Here is a 9,553-nt window from a genome sequence, read left to right on the forward strand (position 1 = left end):
AAATGCAAATTTGCAGTGTTTTTGGATTTTTTTTGTTGTTTCATTTCAGCACATGCTAATAATGAATGTATCTCTCAGATACACATGACCTACACTGTTTGTTTATTTGTTTTCAACTGCTACCTCTGCAGTGTTAAAAGATTTCCAAGGCTGCAGCCGAGGAGTAGAGTGAAATGGTAGCATTGAGGATGCCCATTTACCCCAGTGATTTAACAGGTTTTGGAAGAAAGAGGCCCTGGTGAGTGGGTCAGAGTAGAGCAGATAGTCCCCATCTCTAATACAATGTAATGGGTTTACCTGTGATGTCAAGGATCACCCGAGGCTCCTCTGATGTGATAATTAGAGGTTCAGCGGAGGCGGTGGAAGGCCTCAGGCCCCGCCAATTCTCAGGTGTCTTGACCATCATCTGTTTGGAGGCACCAGCCTCCTTCAGATCCTAGGACACTCACTTTTCCAATATCCTTCCCTCTAACATAGGGCATGATTCTGGAGGTATTTGAGGCCAATTTTGCTGTGGACGCTCCCTTTTCCAGTGTCCTCCTTGTCCTCTGGAATAGCATTGCCCCTTTGTTGTTCATTGTAGTCCAGGGGCTAGGTGACCCTGAGGTGACATAGGACTTAAAACTGTGGCCAACAAGTTTCCACTGGGCGGCTTTTTGCTCTTCCCCTGCCCTGTCTCGGTTGCTAAAAGCACTGAAAGCTAGTCCTCACCAATCGCTCAGTTCCCAAGACTTGGTCAATTCCCAAGACTAGCTTTTGTGACTTTCTCCTGAGGTCTGGGGTTGCCTGTTGGATAAAATGCATCCCCAGGAGTACTTGGCCCTCAGCAGACTTAGAGTCAATGTTTGTGTACTTTTGTGAAGCCTCAGTTAATTGTCCCTGAACAAGGGCAGGATTTTTATTCTTTTCCTGAGTAACCTCTCTTATTATGTCATAATTAACAGGCTGAATTGTGGATTTTTTCATCCCCTCTATGAGATAAGTAAACATATGGGCCCAGCATTTCCTTCCCTCTTGTCCTTCATTTGTCCCAGTTTGACAGTCCCAGTTAGGGTCCTGATGTGGGACTGCATGTCCCCCTGACTGATGTACGCGATGTTGAGCACGACAACTGGCTAATTCATCAGCATAAGCCCTAGCAGCCCCTATTACATGCTATTTTTTATTTACAGTGCAGAAGTGGAAGAGAATAATGTACAAATTACTCCAAGTTAGGTTATAAATTGGTGTTAAATGACCCTTTGGCTTGTAGGCCGGCGCTCAATTCATTGAGCCACACCAGCCAGGGCTTACTATGATTTTTGAAGACCAATTGAGTTTTTCTTTGCAAAGAGATCAGACATGAGAAGAGAACATGTACCCAAATAATTCCTTCACCAGGCTCCCCACTTGCCACTTCCCTCAGGGGTAACATTACTGTTCCACTCCTGGTAGTGGCTGGACTACAAACAGGGGTGCCTAGTGCCAGCAGTTCTCGAGTAGAGGAGGGATTAAACAGTGGCCGCTGCTCTTTGGGAGGCCGCAGGGAGTGAGTTGGGAAGTAGGCTGCTCTGCACTTGGGATGGATTTTGTTTTATCTTCTAGAGTCAGGCCAGCATCTTGCTGGGGCTGAGGAAGGTGTCCTCTAATTCATCTGACACTGTGACAACACACTCCATAAGAGATTTCCTTAAATTCCTAGTTAAGCAAAGGGTCATGAGCATCAATTTTTATAGAAGATATTTTACTCAATTTGCCTTCATTTTTGCAAAACAAATCTAACTGGAAAATAGTGTTACAACTCAAAGACCTATTTGTAGGCCAGACCTCCCCAACCCCTAGTTTGTATTGAGTTCAGGCAACATTGCAGAGGAGAAGGAGGTATTTTCTCTTTTGAAAGTTACCCTTAAAAGTGGACTAGTTGTTAAGGAGACATGGGTGTGGGCGGAGGATGTCAGGGAATATTTATTGTGCTACCCATTTTGTCTGTTTTATCTGGTCAGTACAGCTGACAACCTACTATGAGATTTCTAGTACCTGTTAAAGTAAGATGTGAAAATTTACTTTTAGAAATTTATAATTTAGAATAGCTCAGAGTTCTTTCTATGGATTTTTAAGCTGAAACATGTTTGTAATTGTATTAGAACAAAACAATGACTCTTTAAATAACCAAATTCTTTTTTAAATGACCCAATCACAGATCTGATTAAAATGTAATTGATATGAAACCATTCTGTAAGACACAACATTCGAAAATAACCATTAGAATTATAAATTAAAATATATTAAAACTTTGTAGCCTTTTGGAGATTTTTATATAATTTCTTGAATATCCATTTTAATAAAAATATATGTATACAAATAGAATACAGTTATTATTTCTTTATTTGATAAAGCTTACCATGTATTTTAAGTATATTAGACAAGCCCGATTAGTCCAAAGTTTCTCTTTTGAAAGGAGGAAGAATAAATCCTTCTTGAGATATTTCAGGAACCCATTGAAATACCCCAGTGTTATTTCTAGGTTAAGAAAAGGTCTTAAAATTTAAACCCTGGAAAGCTTGTCAAACATATTCAACCTAAGGATTACATATATCATGAAGTAATATTTGATTACTTATTTAAGGTGCTAATAAAAAAATGAAACATTAATATAGGCTGACAAAACTTAAGTAGTTAGGATTAAGAGAGGCAATTTTCTTGAAAGTTAATCAAGTATTTGATTAACACAATATCACGTATAATTTTTTTAAGATTTTATTTATTTTTAGAGAGAAAGAGAGGGAGAGAAAGATCAAGGTTTGGTTGCCTCTTGCACACCTGGGCCCACAACCCAGGCATGTGCCCTGACTGGGAATCAAACTAGTGACCCTTTGGTTTGCAGACTGTCACTCACTCCACTGAGCCACACCAGCTGGGGAAACATACAATTATTTTAATAAAATAAAATCTTTGCTTTTTAGGCAGATACAGGAAAATTTTTTTCCAATCACCATATTGAAAAGAACCAAACAAATTCTGTATTGGCTGACTTTTGATATTTAGATTAACTTACCTAAATTAAATTTATTATTCACCTTTTTACATAATTTCCTCTTAAAATTTTGCTTCACAAAATTCAATTTGCATAGATTCTGCAACATACACAAACTCTCTGCAACTTACCTAGTCCCTTTTAGTTTGTTTCTTTTAACTCATTCAGAAGCAACCAATTTTAGGACAAACTATTTTCTTCTATTTCTTCAACAAGTTTTTTTGTACTTTATACAAAAAAACATATAATTTCCAACTTAATTAGAATTATTAATTCTTAGAAGCCTTGATATTTAATGAACATTAAAAGTGATCAATTTAGCCCTGGCTGGCTTAGCTCAGTGGATTGAGTGTGGGCTGTGAACCAAAGCATCGCAGGTTCGATTCCCAGTCAGGGCACATGCCTGGGTTGCAGGCCATGGTCTCCAGCAACTGCACATGTTTCTCTCTCTCTTCCTCCCTTTCCTCTCTAAAAATAAATAAATAAAATATTTTTTAAAAAGTGATCAATTTGCATTTTTTAGATTAGCAAATATATTTTATGGCTTCTAATAAAGAATAAGATACTGATTAACAACATTAAATTTATTTTCTTGCTTCTGTGTCATAGAAAAGTTAAAAGTAGATGAGCTTAAGACTTGTCTAGTAATTAATGTGTTATTATTTTATTAATAACCTTAAAAGATCTAACCAAACTTAAACCAGGTTTAATATAAAATATTTTCCCAGATCACATGACCCTGAAAAAATTTTGAGATAATTTTTTATATTTTACCATTATAAAGTAATATTATTAGTGATTATAGAGAAGACAAGATTTTTCCCTTTTATTTGTCCTCCCTTGACAACTTTTAAGGAGGCTGGAGAAGAGGAGGTGGGTGGTGGGGAGAGCTATTGGGCTTGGGTGACAGGAGGGCCACTTCTCACACTTCAGTTCTAAAAGTACTGGGTTTTGTTTTTTATTTAATTTTCATATTGAGTAGAGAACGGGCAGGGGTAGTCCCTTTTGTTGCTTCCACAGCCTGCCCAGGGTTTGGGGTGTTCAAAAAGACAGTATTCAATGTTTTTCTTTAATTCTAATTTCCAAATAGGGAGATTTCTTAAGACTCTCAATGAAAGTTTTAAAGACTATGATTGAGCCATGGAAACAAAGAAAGTCTTTGCCTAATTTAAGAAATTATGTGTGTAACATCCCAAAGAGTGTTCAAACAGGAAAATGAAAATCCTGGTTACAGAAGATGTGACATGACAAGAATGAAGTTGTTAAAATTGGTGTAATAAATGCTTTAGACAGAGAACCTGGAATTTCAGAATGAGTAGAGAATTGTGTTATGAACGTGTACATTTCCACAGTGGCAGGGAGAGGAATATAAAGAGAAAGCATGTATGACATGGACATGAATACCCTGTATGAGGACTCAACTCCATGCCATAAGGGGTCCCTTTGGACATCGGGGGTGATCAGTTCCTGACTCACAGGACTCTGAGACCCAGATGTCATCTGGGGACAATCGTGTGGGTGGGTGACTCCATGTTCCAAAGGCAGGCTTTTGTCCCATCTCAGCGTTGAGAGGCATATTTGACAAGGGATTTATTCCACAGCTGACAGGTAGGTTTCCCCTGAAATGGTGATGAGAAGTGACAGGTGGATGAATTAAAGAGAGAGAGGAAGGAAAAGAAAATAACTTCAGAGCCCCACATTGGGTGCCAGAATGTTACCAGACAGAAACCAGCCTAGAGCAGGTCTGCCTCAAGCCAGCCTGTAGTGTGTGTGTTCTTGACTTTGTGTAGGAAAGATTTTGAAACAGGAGTCTAGGTGATTTTGAGAGTACGTTTACTAATGCTGGGGACAGTGAAACAAAGGAAAGACTTAGGGTAGAAGTAACAGGAGAGAGCCTGGGTTGTATTCTGTAGGCTCTTTAGAAAAGATAGGAAAGGAATGAGAGAGACAAGGTGATATTCTGCTGTTAGCTCACCTGGGAAGTCAGAGACAGCCCTGGAGACAGTTATGCCCAGGTCATGCTGCCACAGCCCACTGCTCTGATGGCTACAAGTCTCCTTGGGACCCTTAAAATTTAGGAGGAAATAAAAAGTTCATGCCCGCCCTGGCTGGTGTGGCTCAGCGGATTGAGTGTCAGCCTATGAACCAAAAGGTTGCTGGTTTGATTCCCAGTCAGGGCACATGCCTGGGTTGTGGGCCAGGTCCCCAGTAGGGGACGCACAAGAAGCAACCACACCTTGATGTTTCCCTCTTCCTCCCTTCCCCTCTTTCTAAAAACAAACAAATAGATAGATAGATAGATAGATAGATAGATAGATAGATAGATAGATAGATAGATGATAGATAGATAGATAGAGCTCATGCCCAGAAAGGGGCATGGGTGTGGCTCTAGGCTAGAGTGAACCAGTGCTGTGCCTTTTTTCTGAGGGCTTTTATCGGTTTTTCTATGGGTGAGAATCTTAGGGGAGCGTTTTAGCAGAATATTCATTAGCTTTCCAAGTACATTTTTTAAAATAGGCTGATTGGTCAAAATGAGCACATGGAGGGTTTGGAGAATATTCTTTTGTTTGTTATGTTGTTTTATCTTGAGTCTGTCTGCCTTTAATGGGGTTTTGTTATTTGTTCCCCTGACTTCATCTGTCCTTGGGTTGTGCTGGCACAAATGATATTAACTGGGTCTCTGGTCTCTATTTCCCAGGCCAGGGAGATTTAAGTTACGTATTCTTTGCTTAGAGAGGACAGGTATAAGCCATTCACTCTTGAGTGTTCTTGGTTAGAGTAGGTAAGTTCTTGTGATTCACCAGCTGCCTGTAAGTTGCTCAAACTGATTAATCTTGTTTTAGTTTCTCTCAGTCTCCCCACTCTACTTGCCCAGGAATTTCCCTAGTTTCTTACTATCCTGCCTCATTTTCATCTTGTTGTTTTTTTGTTTTTGTTTTTGTTTTTATGTGCTCAAGCACTTCTAGCTGAGGGTTTGTGAAGTCCAGATCCATATGCAGGAGAGATGGGGGTCCTTGTCAGGGCATATCAGGGTAGCAAATTTCCCAGCAAGTGTTGGGCCAACCTGTGGCTGGGAGAAGAAACTTCTGCTAAGAGGGGAACTGGTACCAAATGGCTTCCCCTTTCTTCTGCCTCTCTTCCCTCTGCTCTGCCAGTTACTTTGTGTGTTTTGTTTTGTTTATTTACCCACAGAAGTTTCAGGCAGTTCTAACAAAACACAAGTAACTTTTTTTGTGGGATGAAATTAGGTGCAGATGGTGGAGGGGGTACTTGGGAAGGAACTCTCCTGGGAAAGGGCCAGGTCACAGTCCCCAGATATTTTAGGCCAGGGATGTCAAACTTATTTTCACTGGGGGCCATATCAGCCTTGTGGTTGCCTTCAAAGGGCCAAATGTAATTTTAGGATTGTATAAATATAACTACTCCTTAACTAGTGGCAAGGAGCTTGGTGCTGCTGCCAGGTAGATTCAAGGTGCTGGGCTGGATAAAACAAGATGGAGGGCTGGATTTGGCCTGTGGGCCTTGTGTTTGCCACCTGTTTTAGGCATTACGAAGGAATAGACTTTATGCAGACCCTGTGAAACCCAGTGAGGAAGCCGAGGCACTGATGGTGTTACAGAACAAACAAAGGGGGCCTGGGACGATATACTATTATTGAAAGAAGGCCCCGGGTCCGTTATGTCCGCTGCCCTAGGAAAGACATCTCTCAATGCCAGAGATTTGTGAAAAGGAAAGGAAATGTTTATTTAATGCTATACAAACTTAAAGTAGTGACCTAAGGTCTTTATCAAAAATCCTAAAGTCCCTAAAAAACACCCACAAACAGACACAGTCCTTCCTTCCTTCCCCCTTTGCCCAGTCCAGAGTACCGTATCTCAGGAAAGGAAATAGAAGTCCACGGCTCGGGCAGTCCTCTGGTTCTTCCCAGTTAATACTCCATCTCGAATAGGAGACCTCCCTGGGTTCCCAGCACCCTCAGCTGAGTTGCCGGGATCTCTGCTAAAACCAGGTGGTGGTTCCCCCTTCTAAAGCTGCGGGGGTCCCCACTCTGGCAAAGGCATGTGATCCTCTCTCCCAGGGCCACGGGAGGGAAGAGTCCCCACTCTGTCCAGGCCACGTGGTTCTCTCTCAATGGCTGCCTTGTCTGGGTTTAAATCCCCCAGGCCAATCTTCTTCTGCAGCCCCATTTCCAACTCCTCCTACACTCGGGCACACTTGCCCTCAATCTGCTGTCTTCTCCAGCTTTTCTGTTCGCCATCGTGGGTCTGGGCAGGTGTGACCCCATGTCATGGAGCCAATCTTCTCCCAGCTCCCACGCAGGCGCTGTAACTCAGGGGACCTGCCGCCCAGGTCCCATTTTGGAGGGGAGGTCCCTTTCCGTCCCCCTGGCCTAGAGCATGGCCATAGCTATTTAGCATATCTAAGTGACCAGCCAAAAGCTATAGGTATGCTAAATGACCATGCCATGGATTAGCTGCAAAGCTGCCCTGCATTTTCTTGCTCTCTGTGCCCCTTCCCCCAACTCACACCTGTGGGGGAAGGGGTGAAGACACCTTAAAATCTCCTGGACACCTTGAGTTCTGGACCCCATTTCAAATGCCTATTTGGTGTTGCCCCTCTTGGCTGCACCCTGTAACAATAGGACAATGGAGTTTTGAGCCAGACATCCCACCCCTCCCATACTTGTCCTCTCTCCCCCACAAGTACTGCACAGGGACCCCTGCCAGGAGGCCCTCCCTAGAGCCAGCCCCCCACCCTGGATCACTGGGACCAAGAGATAATGTGAAATACCAACTGTGGACCACAGGCAATAAAAATCTCTTTTAAGGAAAAAAAGAAGTAAATCTCCTAAATTCAGGTTTTCATCTATGGTAATATTACCAAACAGCAAGTGGGATCCTGCTGTTTGCCGCCACCCTCTGGGCAAAATTCAGGAGGCAAAGATTAGTGATAAAGTCAATGAGTCTTTATCCAAAAGCTGCACATTTTAGAATAACAGCTTTCCACATGCATTAGTCACATAAGCCTGTCAATTAAGTCTAAACTCTTTAACATCTGAGTTCTCCTATCATTCCCCATGTTAGTTTTTAATTATCTTGTTTCTATAGGGTATATTTACAAACTAAAACAACGTAAGATACAAAATTTTGGAAGAATGGTAGGTTTCTGCCTCAGAGCTCATCCCATCTAGAACACCCAAAGAAGAATAACCCTGCCACCCTCTGCCAGGCCAGCATGATCCTAGGCTGCACCCAGAGTTTCTTCTCCCATCCAAAATCCATCAAAAATACTGTCCTTTGGGAAACACACACAGCTGCAGCATCATCACCCAGACATTTTCAAGGAAGAGGGAGCCTTCCCAAGAGCCAGAGAGCCTGAGAGCTCAGGAGCTCCTCTTTTATTTCAAACCTAGTCCATAATTCCATGAACTCTGGAGTCATTCGGCTTCTCAACTAATCCTGTTCACCATTGCCTCAGGCAACCTCCTCCTACAGCCCCTCCCTGCTTCTCCCAGTGATCTGATCAGATCTTTCTATATCACTATTATAGTTAAGAGATCTGTCCAGGGGCCAAACCTCCTGGTTACCCAGTTTGTTCTGGGGCCAAGCCCAGGGTGCAATAGATAATCCAGTCTGTGGGCTTGATGTTGGTAAGCCCCAGAGCCTTCAAGTTACATCCCAATGGGGAAAAGGGAAGGATACCTCAGGAATAAGAACAAACAGAGGAAGGGGAAGGTTCGAGAAGGGTGTCCCTAACTCAAATGACCTAGATATCTGCCGCCAGAGTCAAGCATCCTCAGGCCAGAGGGCAGACTGACCACGAAGATCTTCCCCAGATGCAGGCGTCCCTGAACCAGAAACCAGCTGAACCCAGCAGGGAGATGGTCAGAGGTATTTCTCACAGGTGAACCCTAAAAGAGTGACAGACCCAGTACCGAGGTTTACAGCAACAAGATGGAGAACTAAGCTATCACTTTTGACAAAGCAAATGTTTTAGTTCCAAGAGTCAGGGAGACTTACCAAATGTTGGCCATCTAAGAGGTGAGGAGGAGGCTGTCCACAGAGTCAGGAGAGACAGAAAAGGATTAGACTCCTCTCTCCAAACCTCAAAGAGACAGGGTTAGGGTGTTAGCCTGGGTCAAGCTTTCGCTGCCTACTGCTCCCCTAGTCTCAAGTCTCAGGAAGCAGAGGAGAGGGAGAAATAGAGAAAGTTCCTGTACAGGCCACCAAAATGTTAGAGTGGTCAGTGCCATGGGCTGTGAAAGAATTCACAAAGAGAAGGAAGTGCAGAAAAGTAAAGTTTTATCCTCACTCTCCAAAAGGGAAGAAGGACATGGTATGGAGAGATACACCAGCATTGAGGGGCATTGAGGGGTGGGGGATTTGAGCTTTTATTGGATTATAATTAGATTATGAAAGGGTGGGGGAATTTGTTGTGTGGCCCCTGGGCTGTTGGAGGTGTTATAATACAGGAGGTTTTGAGTGGTTTTGCATAAGCTACAGTTTGCTGCAAAGTTATCTTTGGCCTGTGGCTCTGGAG

This window comes from Phyllostomus hastatus, unplaced genomic scaffold (genome assembly GCF_019186645.2).
Source record: "Phyllostomus hastatus isolate PE091 unplaced genomic scaffold, TTU_PhHast_1.1 phas_scaffold_317, whole genome shotgun sequence".
Taxonomy (NCBI): Eukaryota; Metazoa; Chordata; class Mammalia; order Chiroptera; family Phyllostomidae; genus Phyllostomus; species Phyllostomus hastatus.